This window comes from Falco cherrug, chromosome 2 (genome assembly GCF_023634085.1).
Source record: "Falco cherrug isolate bFalChe1 chromosome 2, bFalChe1.pri, whole genome shotgun sequence".
NCBI lineage: Eukaryota > Metazoa > Chordata > Aves > Falconiformes > Falconidae > Falco > Falco cherrug.
Window position 1 is genome coordinate 117,347,681 of NC_073698.1, and position 13,873 is coordinate 117,361,553.

At 40.3% G+C, this 13,873-nt stretch overlaps 1 long non-coding RNA gene across 1 annotated transcript; it reads right to left on the reverse strand.

Moving 5' to 3' along the window:
- Window positions 1-1,033: 1,033 nt before the first annotated feature.
- On the reverse strand, window positions 1,034-6,715 carry LOC114017614 (uncharacterized). Its single transcript, XR_003562770.2, has 4 exons — window positions 6,314-6,715; window positions 5,682-6,063; window positions 2,682-2,873; window positions 1,034-1,278 (listed from the first exon to the last, which is right to left on the reverse strand). It is a non-coding gene; the product is annotated as an uncharacterized LOC114017614 (long non-coding RNA).
- Between the last annotated feature and the right edge of the window lie 7,158 nt (window positions 6,716-13,873).

Sequence of the window (13,873 nt, forward strand, 5' to 3'; positions counted from 1 at the left end):
TTTAAGAATTAGACACAAGGCAAACAAAGGTTTCTATGAATTCCAGATATGGAAGTATTTACATGAAGGAGGTCATTCACGGTAAGCTACCCATGCAAACACGAGGAATGGAGTAAGCATTGGAGAGGTGAAGGCCAGAGCTGATTCCTGGAAGGAACTCACAGAGTTATTAAAAATTCCATATTTAGTTTAGAAAAATAAAGAGCCATACAACCAAAGCCCAGAAAGTGGACTTTGCATATTTTTCATGTAAATTAATGCAAGTAAACTAATTTGATGCCTGTGGAACCCTATCATTACAAAACAGCTTTTGCAAAAAATAACTTTTTAATTTAGCTACAGTTCCTTCCCATGTGGTTTTGTTCCTTCGAGAAAGGCTGCTGCACAGCTGTGTGACTGTAAGATGCTACAGAAATCCAAAACTCACTCGTGTCATCATTCACAGAGAGAGCAAGCGTATTGGTGACAACATACTTGATAACTGGCTGAGTTGTTAACTGTAATAAAATTGTTTGGAACAGAGAGGCCTGATGTTTTTATTAAGCTGGTTCTTAAAAACCATTACTGCAGCAGAGTTGTGACAGTTGCAATTTTTTTCAAATTATGGTACTCTTAAGTGTGGAAACGCTGAGATACAGAACAGCAGAAGAGCATCTATTCTTGAAGGAAATTATTTATGATCATAAATACAACTATATTTGTGTGTATATGTGCATTCATATATAAACACACATGTATCATGTCCATAGAAAAATATTCTCATTGCATTATATTCACATGCAGCACACATGACAATAGCACTGATCAGCACACAAGCCCCATCAGGAAACAAGCAAAAATAGATCTGGGAGCTTCCAAAACTCGCCAGTGGGTTTTGTTCATGAAAAATTGCTCTGTCTGCTGATAGAAAGGGAGGTTTTAAAAACCTAGACAACACTCGACAGTTTCAGGACAGGTGTTCTGTCCTACTAACTGGTAAGTTATCCAATTCAATATTGAATTACAATCTACTGTTTTCGGTCAATTGCGCGTTTGCAAAAACTTCAGCTACTTTGACTAAAACTCTCATGTAAATTATCTACTTATATTCGCTTCCCCTGCGCCCCTCCCTCACCTGCTCTGGTTTGTTTCCAGCCAAGCGAACCCAGGGAAGCACCTTTTGGGAAGTACCTTGTCCCATGCAGCGCTCCAGCTGGGAGCCTCTGGTGGCCAGTCAGACCAGGCACCTCTAAGCGCGCACAGACAACCCTTGTGTCAGGGATGTTCCTTTCCTCATTTCTGCAAAACACCAGTAGATCAAGAGAGAGAGAAGACTTTGAGGGGAAAAACACCAAAAGCAACCAAGAGCCAAAGAACATTTGTGCTTAGTACTGCTAGACTTTTACGGGTCAGTCTCCTGGAGCTAAGGGATGCTGAGCATGGCTTCTCCTATCAGCTGTAGCTCTAAACTCCTGAGCTTTGTGCTGGGTCTAAACTGTAGACGGAGTGGTGTTACACTTCTGCTGTCAAGGAACTCAAGTGAAATGCCTACAAAGAGCTCACCCCCTTCTCCCCTCTAGTGCTGGTTCACTCAGAAGGTAGCAACCACTCTCATGCCCAAATGAGAACAGAAGTCAACACATGCTGCAAGGAGATCTCCAGGGAGTTAGTCTGAAGTATTAAAAGCCTTGAAACTATGATATGCCAAAAGAATGTCATTACAGGTGCACATTCAGACATATTGAAAATGAAGAAAAATAAAACTTTTTAGTAACTCTTCTTGTAATTTCTAAAGGGGTCGGTGGCATGAATGTTAAAGGAATTGAAACAGGAAGGTGAAAGCGAGTGAAAAAAGAAAAAGTTTGCTGCCCCTCCTGGAAGTCTTGCTTCACCTTGCACAAGTGATGATTTGTTTCTGTAGTCTTCATGTGCCAAATTCCTGTGATCTAGTGTGAAAAGTTTCTGAGTCTTTAAGCTTCGCTGCACAGAGTGGGAGATGCTTTTCCATAATGTGATGTGTAAATTACTCTGCATCCCGTAGAAAGTACTAAGTATCAAAACCCCAGCATTAATGAATATTTTCCCATGCTTAATTGAATTACCGTTTGGAGATTCTAGAACCTGGAGTGACTGCCTAAAAAAATGCCAGGCCGAAAAGCTGGTGAGGAAATCAGTCATTCTGTTGGCACAGCAAGGTCTGAAGATTACCTTGTAAAGGAGGCGTGATATTACCTACACACAGAACACCGAGGAGAGGGCAAATACTGCTGCACATCAGGCATCTGTAGCCCAAAGTAAGGTAAGAGGAAGCTAAAACGGTATGTACTCATAAAATTGAAGGCTGTAAGAAAATATATGCTGTGTTGGGTTATGATAGGCTACACAACAGTCAAATACTAACATTTTTAATTTATTCAGTCCCCAATACTGTTATTTAATAATATTCTTCTACAGTAATATGTATGTGAGTAAGTGGAAATACAAGCATGTGGGTGCTTACTGTGGCATTAGATGCAATGGTCTGTTACACGGACGCTTCGTGTTAATTGACTCTGCTGTGAATAAGGGAAACTATCTCACCAAGAGCATCCCATGGAAAGATAATGTTCTTAAGAAAGCATAATTCTATAATGCCACTAAGTATCTCGATGACACAGTGAATTTGCTGTGTCACTTGTGTACACACCCTGATTCAAACTTACATCTTTAAGATGAACTGCTTGAAAGCAGATACGTGTATTTGTGTGCCCACACACCCGCAGGCAGCTACAAAGTGTGCTTCCGAAAGAAAAATGAAGAAGGTTACACCCGAGATCAAAGCAGTGAAGCCTACACTTGTACAACTCCATCAAGCTGTTCAGGCTTACCCACCACACGGGCCAGTCCTCTTGGGGCTGTTAAGAGAGGGGACAGGTAAAAAGAAGCATTAGCCTTTTTTAGTTTAGACACAAATTTTCTGAAAGGAGCCTTGGATGGAGGCAACTGTGCCTAATATTATAGATGCAAATTAGTTTCAAGTGCCAGAAAATGTACATTTTTGGTGAGTTTGATATACAGGCAAAAGCATGAAATATCTGCTCTTCCAAAGCCACAATAACATTAAATATTTTGCTGAGACAACAATATGCTCCATCCTCTTAGGTGGACCTTGCACAAAGAACTAATGAGGGTAAACCAGCCATCCCCACCCTTTCCCACTTTCATCTTTTAGATCAGACTAAGGATTCCAGGGATTCCAGAAGTATGTAGACATTCCAGATGCAGATTTAACTGCGGTTTCAGAACACTGAAATTTTGTCAACAATAAAGGTACAAGTTTCCCAAGATTAGACTTGACTCAGGTGACACAGGCTACACCCCCAAATATATGAATAATCTTTTAACTTGTTCTGGTCACTTTTACAAGCTCCAAACTGAAGGGCAAAGTCAATGTGCCAGGACAGCCCATTCTTGTTTTCCCCTAACTGCTTCCATCTTATAGCCACATATATGGAAAAAAAAAAAAAACAACCACCAAAAAAACCCCAATAACACCTAAATGTCTAATATTAAGATCTCATGCCCTAGTGTTGGCATTTTGATGGAAACAACAATATCTCAAACTCTGTTTAGTGAACACCAGCATGGCAATTTATAGAAATCAGAGTTGGAAGAGTTTCCGTTTTCCTTTCAATGTTTGACTTCAAGGTCAGACAGTATTTCCCAGGCTGCGCCCAAGTCACCTCCCGCCTTGCTGAGCTGTGAAGTGACATGGGAAGCCTGATCCAGAGAGGAAGAGGAATTCATGAAGTACCAAAATACAAATCCCACCAGGCATTAAAAAATTAACAGGTTTTTGGACACAAGCCATACCATGTTCAACTGCTAGGCAAAATATTTAACTTTTCCCATGGGAAAAGTAGATCTCTCTTCCAAAATAGGGTGCTTGTTTTGGTTTGGTTTTTTTTAAGAAAGTGCTAGCCAATATCTCTATTAAAGATAAAAATGACTGAAACTACTTTTTACCATTTCTACATACAAATGGTGTTTCATTCTAAGCTTTTCGAGAGCTTTCATCATCCAGTTTACATGTCCAAGTCTGTAACAAAAAGCTAACTAGAGGATAAGGACCTGATACGACAGTCAAACTAATTCACTTTTGGTTGATGCTCAGCTCTCTTTAATATTGCCTTCATCAAAACCAGAAATGTCTAATTAAAAAAAAAAGGTGGAGGGAAACCTCTTGTTTTTCTCAGTTTTGATTTCATTGGCTTAAGGTCCATGTAAAGGTAATTTTAAAATGAAATTAAATTTAAAAAAAAAAAAAAAAAAGAAGACAAGTCATTTAGGAAGGCTGCAGATACAAATATTAAATTTTCTCTCCATTAAAGCCAGTGTATCTTCTATGGAATGATTTTTAAGGTATAGAAAATTATATATAGCATACATTGTATGATAAACCAAAACAAAATCTACAGGGAGAGGGGTCAAGTTACCCCGTCTCACAACTCATAGCAATCTGGACTATGCTAAGAAACTAACATCTCTAAAAATGGGTCCACTGAACTTTTCATGCCTGCAAATAAGCATTTTTAAAAATTACATCTGGATAAAACCTATATTATTGGAGGCATCTGATCCATCTGTTGTTGTGTTACTTTTCTATTAAATAATTATTGGCTGCAAAATATTTCGTAAGCAGACACACACATACACAAAAAAAAGAGCCGTAACACATTTAATATTAAGGAACTTGCCCAGAATTATTCTTTTCTTCATAAATGTTTGTATGCCCGTTTTAACCCTCTTTTCTCTGTCTTTCAATATTTTCTAGCTTCTGCTTACACCTGCAACAAATTTGGCATGTAACATTCACGGCTTTGTATAAGACTCAAGTGTCTTGTATTCACATTGCTGCGGGATATGATTGTGTACAGATGCTTATTTCCATTTTCCGATGGATGCGTCCGTTCCTATCCAGGCTTCTTCTGGCGGTGTGTAAAGTAGCAGAGGGGTTGAGAGGTGAAATAAACTAAAAAGCATGGGGCTTCGGCAAGAATTACATGGCATGTAGGCAAAATGAACATTTGCAAAGGCAGCAGTTTACTGTTCAAAAATAGTTAAAATTGCTTTTTACAATTTTTACAAACTTTACAAGTCCCATTTACATACCTGGGGAGATGCTATGTCGGTAACCAACATATGAGCCAGCCCTCCGGATAGCTGACAGAGCTTGGGTTTCCCTGCGTGCTGGTGCAGGGCCCTTCAGGTCCCAACCTTACTGTTAATAAATAATTTTACTACTGAACGTGCATTTATTATATCAAGGTAATAAAGAATTTCTGAAATTCAGATGAGCACACGTGGCCGGACAGAGCATCAGCAACAGCTCGATGGGCTTGGGCAGGAACCAGCCAAAATCTGAAAATCCCAGAACTGTGATTCCATTCCTGGCTCCTACTCGATGTGGAGGTTTAAATTAACCACTCGAGCTCAAATTTCCACAGCCTCACTGTTCTGGGGTGCCTTAAATGTCAATGTTTCAGATGATAGGGGGGTCACCAGAACTTCGGCAGTTCCTAGTGCTCTTTAAATTAATGAAAGACAGTCCAAAATGCAACTCGAGTCACTGAATACCAGGTAAGCAAACCCTACAAACTAGTTAGTCTTGTACAATGCTGTCTAAATGTTTCCCATCTGCAAAAATGGCAGCAAAGTCCTACCTTGAGATTAGATGATTAGCAGATGTTTACTCAGACTGAGGATGAAGGTGGCTGCCCTTGCTTCAAAATTTCATGAAATCAGTGGTCCCAAGGAGAAAGGGAGTAATATTGTGAGATACCCTGCTTCCTGTTTCACAAACCTCCTTGTTTTCAGCGTTCTTTTCCTTCTTGCATTCTTAGTTTGGCCCTTTTCAGCTTTCAAGGAAAGCTGCTGCCTAGTCAGAGCAAGCGAAAAAGTTGATGCCACAGCCAAGGGTTTAAGGAAGTCTTGTAAATTCATCAGCACTCCTTATTGTCATTGCCTTTTTAAAAAAAAAAAATTTAACACAAACTACACATCTGGCTGAAGTTTTCATCTCGACTGTTAGGTCTCCACAGCTTCCTGTAAAGAGAAGAAAATTCTTATTCAGGCCAGAATTTGTGCAGCAGAGTTCAAACCCTTAAAAAAAAAAAAAAAAAAAAACTAAAAACAAACAAACAAAAAAAAAAAACCAAAAAAACCTAAACCAAAAAAAACCGCCACAAAACCCCCACAAAACCTAAGCAAGGTCAAGGAATACAAAGTGAGTCTATGAAGGCAGGTTGTGAGTAAGTCAGTAGATCTGAAGGTGATGGATGACATCTATAGGTACCTGTCCTCTGGTTACTCTTGGAAGAATAAGTTTATTTCACAGTTGTCAACGATGAAGCCTTAGTTTAAGGAATTCATGCTAATCAGGCTATGACTGACATTCTCCTTGGGTCTCCTCCAGTCACGTAAGTAGAGAAACTCCACATGAATCTAAGACACCACTGTGGAATCACAAATAAGGAGAAATTTAATCTGACCTATTTGGGGCTTGTTTGGAGATGATTACTGGCATCTATTCTATAATAGCTAATTTTGCACTTACCATTGTACGCTAACAGGTCACCTCCTTGCCACAGGCCTGCCTACACACACCGCCGTGTTTGCAGACAGGCAGGCACGCTGCGGGAGCTCACAAAGATGCACGTCTCTCTGGGAGCTATTAGCTCTCTTGTTTTGTCATTTCTTAAATGGGAAGATCCTTGCTCCTCTTTCCCACCCCTACCCTTATCCCGCAGACTGACATCGGCTGGATGCGGAGTCTGTAATGCACGAGGCACAAAGTGTCCTCAGATCTTCCCTGTCCTACAAGTACAAGTAGGTACGGCTACTTCAGGGTCCTTCGGAGCTTCTGAAATTATGATCTGCTCTTTCTAGAGCCATTGAGTGGATGTTCCTATTTGATCATGTTCCTACAGCTGATAGACGTTGTTGGAAGCCAGGAGTGCAGGCTTATTGTGCTGCCCTGATTTAATCCAGATAACATTTCTACTTGCTTATGAGTTGGAATTACTTAAGGTTTTGTTTTCAGAGAGGGTGGTTTGTGGATTGGTGTGGGGTTTTTTTTCTTTTTCTTCTTTTAAATATGGATTTGGTCATCAAAAAACACACAGCCTCGCTGAATTAAATTATTTCTGATTTAGGAAGAAGTGAACATGTACAAGGCAAGACAGACATCTGGAAAATACAGGAAATGCAATTCAAGTGCTCCGAGTAGATGGTTCAAGTTACTTTTCCCAGGTAATTACTCTCCTGCTCCCCTTCTACTCACAGACGTTTGCTAACTGCAACTTCCAACCTCAAGCACTTTATACACTTAGAATAGAAACATAAGTCTTTTCAGTCTGTAAATACACATGCATACTTTCAATTTGCTATTTATGCTAAGAAAGCATCTCTGGTTTCTGTACAAAGAAAGCAAAGGAAAGCAGCTTTTACTTGGTTTGCCTGAAAACAAATTTATGTCTTCTGTTCGTCGTATGTGTTTCTTGTCCTCTAGTTACACAGAGCTCAATTCTAACAATTTTTCTGCTAAGAGTAACTTTTCAATCTGCCAACTTTCCACACTATTCTGTTGCCTTTGGTCCTCTACATCCTTAAGAAATGTAGCTAATCCATTACAAATTTCAGTTTGGATAGCTATGCTACCGCAAAACGGTTTGTACTCGTACATACCTTTGGCAATTTCCAGTGTAAGTTGCAATTTTTCAGTAAATGCAAGTCCATTTTTGTACCAGTGGAAATGTCTGCATTCAGATTTTTGCATCAGCCTCTGTATTTTCTGAAATACTGTAGATTGGTGGTACCTCATCACCCTACATGGCTCCCAAATCCCAAGCCACGCATCAGGAAGATTGCTGTTTGCCTTAAGCTAGAGCTAAATCTTTCTGTTCGCTGTTACAAATGTCAACTAATTAGAAAGTAGTCCCAGAAATAAATCTGTATTTGAAAATAATTCAGCAGTTTGTGTATGGCAGAGGCAAAACCTCATACCACAGAGCGTCGCTCTGCTCCATGACTGCACCCTGAGCCCCAAATACAGAGCTCGTTTGTGTGAGTCTCAATCTAGTCTCCTGCAAAGGATGCTAGTCCTTGTCTAGGATGCCTTTACTGCCTTGCTGCATCCACAGTTTTTAAGATATGGTGATAATCCAGCTGTGAGTTCTTGCATCTACTGGTTTATCTTGCCCTACGCCCTGGGGCCACCACGCACCAAGAGCAAACCCGGCCCTCCACCTCATCTCTGCTTCCCCCACAAACGCACCCCTAAACCTTCTCCTACAGCCTTCCCTTCCCAAAGAGTGGGGATTCTCTCCCCTTTGCAGCAGCCGCAGGGCAGCACCCTCCGCTCTCTGCCTCTTCCCCATCTGTCTCTTTGCCGCTGGCAGGCAGCCAGCTCAGAAATCAGCCTGGCGTTTGGCGTTTCCCTCCGGGACCGAGCTGCCTTCCCGTGCTTCTGGAGGAGGAAGGATGAGGTTGCAGGAAATCAAGAAGGGATTTTCTTCTCAGTGCCCCAGATAAACAGCACGCAGAGACTACCAGTCTCAGTGTCTTGCCTTTGCAGAGGCAGCCAGCTGTAAGGCCAACATATCTCAATCAGCATTAGCAGCGCCTTCCTCGAGTGCCAGCCGTGCTCGTGAGGCTCACAAGCCAAGGAAAAGGGCAGGATGAAGAACTCATCGCAGTCTCAAATCCTTATGCGTTCTGAAGTCCCAGTTTCTCATTTTTTTTGTTAGCCTCCTGGTTTCTAAATTTGAACTCTGTTCAATCACAACAAACAACGTGATCTTAAATTATTCAGTAGCAAAAGGCCTCTGTTGAGAAGAATGAAGCCACTTGAAAATGAGAACATACCTGCAATTCCTTTCACATCATGGCTTGGAACAATCATCTCTGTCAGTGAGAGCTGTATTTCACAGGCTTTTAACACTGCTGCCTCTTTTTTTGTGGCTTCCTAAAGTTGTCATTAGTGTGTTAAAATTCAAAACGTGAACTGATGGTAAATATGGCCATGCAGGATTCTTAGGATGCCATGGGTATGGGTTTTCTCTAAGCAATATTTTTTTTAGGAGCTCACAGAATCCCAGCAGTTTAACATCTGCTGATCCTGCAGCTCCACAAAGGAAGAATCAGCCTTATGCCAACAAAAACATCACTGCTGAATCAACTACCTGGCTTAATCCACTCCCATCAAGAAATAGCAAAGCTGTGCACCTAAAACTATTTTGTATTTTCCTACTGAGAACAAAAAGTTCATTAATACATTTTAGGTATATATATGCATAAGCAAATGCGTACACATACACCTCCCAAATATTCATGGGCAGGTCAGATTTTAACTTGCAACATCCTAAGTTTTGGAAAACTTGAGAACAGTGTGATGGCATTTATTTTAGCATTAAAAAATGCCAGAACACACCTAGTCTTCATTCCTAACATTTTGTAAATACCTTTGCAGGTCCAGCTTGGACCTGTGTGTTGAAAGCTTGGTCTTGAAATTTTTGAAAATCCTGCCCTTAATTCTTGCCTACACTGACCCATGATTGTGTATAAAAGAAAACATGCTCAAAAAACCAAAATTATTTACATCCTTGAGAATTTTGAGAAATAAATGCAGAAGGCCCATAGCAAAAAAGAAAAGTTTTATATCAAATTTTGACATTGAAATTTTATTACCGTTCTCAAAATCAAATTTTATTGAATGTCCGTAAAAATAGCTGTGTTAAAAACTGACTGTGCTAGCCAGGACATTGCTGAATGAGGTGCTGCATTCCTGTGGACTCGATTTCATCCAATTCATGGTCACACGAGGCCAGCGCTTCAAGCCCCACTCACTGCCCAGGAAGCGGAGCTCAGCACACGGTCCTTGATAAAATGCCCATGCAGATTCCTTAATGCTTTTACACACATTTTTTTTCCAGAAATTACTTTCAGCAGTCACTAACAAGTGATAATGAGTCGTGTAAATGTGGCTAAGTAGCCTTAGCTTATTATATGGTTTTAAGACTGATTTGTGTTTGAATTTATTTTTTTAAAAACCTTTTTAATGAAGGTAACATGTCAGGTCAATTTTATCTGGTTTTAAACTTTGGTCTCTGTATGTTTGTACCTTTTATTTTTTTTCTTTTTCTTTCATTAACATCTGGAAATGAGCCGCGAGAGGCTGTTTTCCCCACATTTAGCAGCAAAATTTTCTTTCTCGGCCAAAGATTCCCCAGCCACCACTGATGGCACTTCAGATGCTGTTGCTCAGCCCACGAACCTCCACACAAGGACTAACTAACACCATCCCGGGAGAGCTGCAGGCATCACGCGGCAGCTCCCTGTCCCCGCTGTGACTTGCAATCAGCCGTATCCCCGTCCAGTTAGGTATACCTGCCTGTAAACAACACATTCGCCCCGGACATTTCCCATACCAGCCTTTCATTAGCTGCCACAGCCTGCCTTTAATTTCATCTGCTTGAGGCACCAGTAGTGTCCATTTAAAATGTCACTTTCCATTCACTGGCATGCCGCCAAGGATAACTCCTGCTTTCTACCTACGGTGCAGATAATATTAAAGGTGCACTCTCTCATGACTCTTATGAAAGCAATCACTGTCGGAACCCCCGGTATTTCAGAGCTGCCAACAAACCATAATGGAAGGCACACTGTGAGGGGGAATACATAAAAACAAAAGGGCAGCCAGTGCCAGCAATTAAAACACTCCAGGCTGGGCATGGCTGGCAAGCCAAAATAAAGGCTGGCTGCCACCGTGGTGTGACCAGACCTGAGAATTGCTATCGAGCATCCCGTAGCACTGCTTGTTCTCGGGCAGGGAGGTTTCTGCTGCTGCGTATCTTCCCAGTGCTACCGCTGTTTTTCCATCTCTCGCTTTAAGAACAGGAGCAAATTGCCCCTTCCGTGGCAGACCTACTGATCTAATTGCCATTTTATAAGACAGCCGAGTGACAGACACTGGCGCAACATTAAGACGTCCTGAATATATTCCTTCCCATAGGCAGCTAGGGAAGAACAACAGAAAGAAAAAGTGCCAACGAGATCATTTAATTTGCATCCCTGCTTATTGACATTTCCATAGCAACTTCATTAGGAAAGCCATTCCATTTTAATGCTCCCGCTTGTGTTTTGTTTAGGACTGCTCAAAGGCCTGCTACCAATTCTGGCTTCGTCCTCTTTCCAGTGGTGATAATTTTCAGGAAGGTTTTTTGGTACGAATCAAAGTCACTCAGAAACAGGATGACAAAGCCTAAGGATCTACCTTTTTCACTGCTAAAAGAATGAGGAATGTATTTGGTTTACCTTGAGGGAGTATTATTTAGACCATGATTCATGAAGGCATTTAAGTACATGCCTCACTCCATCCATGGCAGTGCTTTAACTTCCTTGACTTTCACCTGAATAGGAATCAACACAAGCCAAATTATGTTCTTGAATCAGGGCCTTAAAACATCTGTCAGTCATCACTTACTCTACAGGTCTGTGAGGTACTAATGCACCAAGGCCAATACAATAAATAAATGAAACCAGTAATGTACAAACTGTTACGGGCAACTAAAGTAATTCAAAACATATGGGTTTCTTCAGGATCACAAAGTAACTCTTAGGTTTTGCACAGCATATATACATAAGATCTTTCCTCTCTCCCATTATTCAAGTCTCTTGTTAATCATCCCACCTCAGCAAATGAAAATGTGGTATAAAATCCATCGGCATTTTTAAGCCTCTTGCATTAAAGTCAGCATTTGATCTCGGAAAGGAAACCTAAATCAGCTTCTCTGGAAAGCCTATTCTTCATCTCTACAAAATACAAAATTTCATTTCGTCATTGTTCTGAAGAGCTTAAAAGGTGTAATGGCCTCATTGAAAACTTCCCATAAAGAAGAAATGGTAGGGACAGCCCTGCAGGGAAGCAAACACCAACGCGACCAGTGCAATTGCTCTCTTTGAACTTCTCCTACCACCTAAGAGGAGAAGATCCAAATTCTTTCCCCAAATGATTTAGCTGGGAACTGACTCAAATTAACAGATGGCAAAAGCCAATTTCATTGCACAATAAAACAGATAAAAGCAAAAGTCCACTATCCAAAGAAGGATAAGGAGAAAACACAGGTTAAAGTCTTGAAATGTCTCTTCTAACTGCGTACTGCATGCAGCCTAGTGACATATATGAGTATGTATTTTTACGTGTATATAAACCAACAAACACCTGTTTTTATAGCACAGTTCTATGGTATGCTGTCTCTCTGCTACATTTAAATATAAGTTCTCAAACAAGCTAAAAAGAGAAATTTAAGACATTTGGTGATCTACCATAGCATGAGGAGATAGGAGCTTGTATTCTTAGAACCATCGTTTTTGAGATATGCTAGCAAATGGAACAGCGCATTCAAGTAACTGCTATAGATGTGCAGTTCTGTGCCTAGCCATTTTGTTCCAGAACCTGCGCTTCCTGAAGTGCAGCGGTTGAGCAAGACTTAATCTAAAGACAAACCTGTGAATTGAAGACTTTTGAAGAGCTGCAGTGAGCTTCCTCCTGAATCAGAGACTGGGCCAAATCGAGGAATCCAGTTCCAAAGCCAAACAATCTGTTCCTCCGCACTAAATAAAATCTCTGTAATTACACACAAAGGTTTCAGTCTGCTTTCAAGTGGCTACCATTCCTAAGGCAAGTCTGTGGAAAAGGAGAGTGACTTCTCCCTCTCTTAAGAGATGTACAGCAAATTTTACTTTATACTGAATTTTTTAATGTAGCATTGATGTGAGACACAAGAGCACTGCCGAGCGCTCCCCAAGAGCGCACGCTTCCACCTGGGGATTTCTTGGAGGACAGCTTAACAACTGACACATAGAATGCCCAGAAAATATATTCCAGCAGTGTTTCCCACCTCTTTCGCTTTCTCTGAAATGTTATGGTTAAAAGATTGTTTCAATATTTCTACTTTGATTTATTTACGCTTTCCCATCCCTTATAAGTACCTTGTTATGATTCATCCTGGCTTCACAACATTTCATCAGTTATATCAACTCACGGCACAGCTGTACTTCAAGCAGGGATTTACATAGAGGGCACCGATTTTCACAGTACCAGAATGCAGGATGTGTCCGACATGCACATTCCACTGAGGCTGCAAGGTCACCCGGCGCAGGTGGGGTTCTTCTCCACTAAAGAAAAAAGTAATAAAAAGAAAGAAATAAAAAAAAAAGGAAAAAAGGAAAAAAGAAAGAAAAAAAGTAAGAAAAAAGGAAGAAAAAGGAAGAAAAGGAAAAAAGGAAAGAAGGAAAGAGGAAAGAGCAGAAAGGAAAAAGGAAGAAAAAAGAATAAAAAATAATAAAAAAAGAAAAAAAAAAGAATAAAAAAGAAAAGAAAAAAGAAAAAAAAAAGAAAAAAAAAGAAAATAAAAAAGACAAAAATAAAAAAAAAAGAGAGAAAATTAAAAGAGAAAAAAAAGAACAGTTCCGGCTGCCCTGGGACGAGGCCACTTTTTTTCTCCATTGTGACAGAGTCTGACATTTATGTGATGCAAGTATAAACTGTGTGACATTATACTATGACACAGTATAGCACACAGCAAGAATTTATGTCCCCTTCTGACATAATCTATGTGCTCGACTTTAAGCTAGGAAAAATATATACTGATAAACCTTGTTAGAATGTGATGCCTCTAGAGAAGGTATTTTTATGCCTTTTATCACCTTTATCATTACCTAATTATGACAGTTGCTGTTCAAAGGGCAACTTATACTCAGAAAAATCATTGCAGCAGTATCTCAGATACCGTGGTTTGGTAATTATGAATGAATGAGTGCTGGTTCTTCTGTAGAAACTATTATCCTAGAAGAA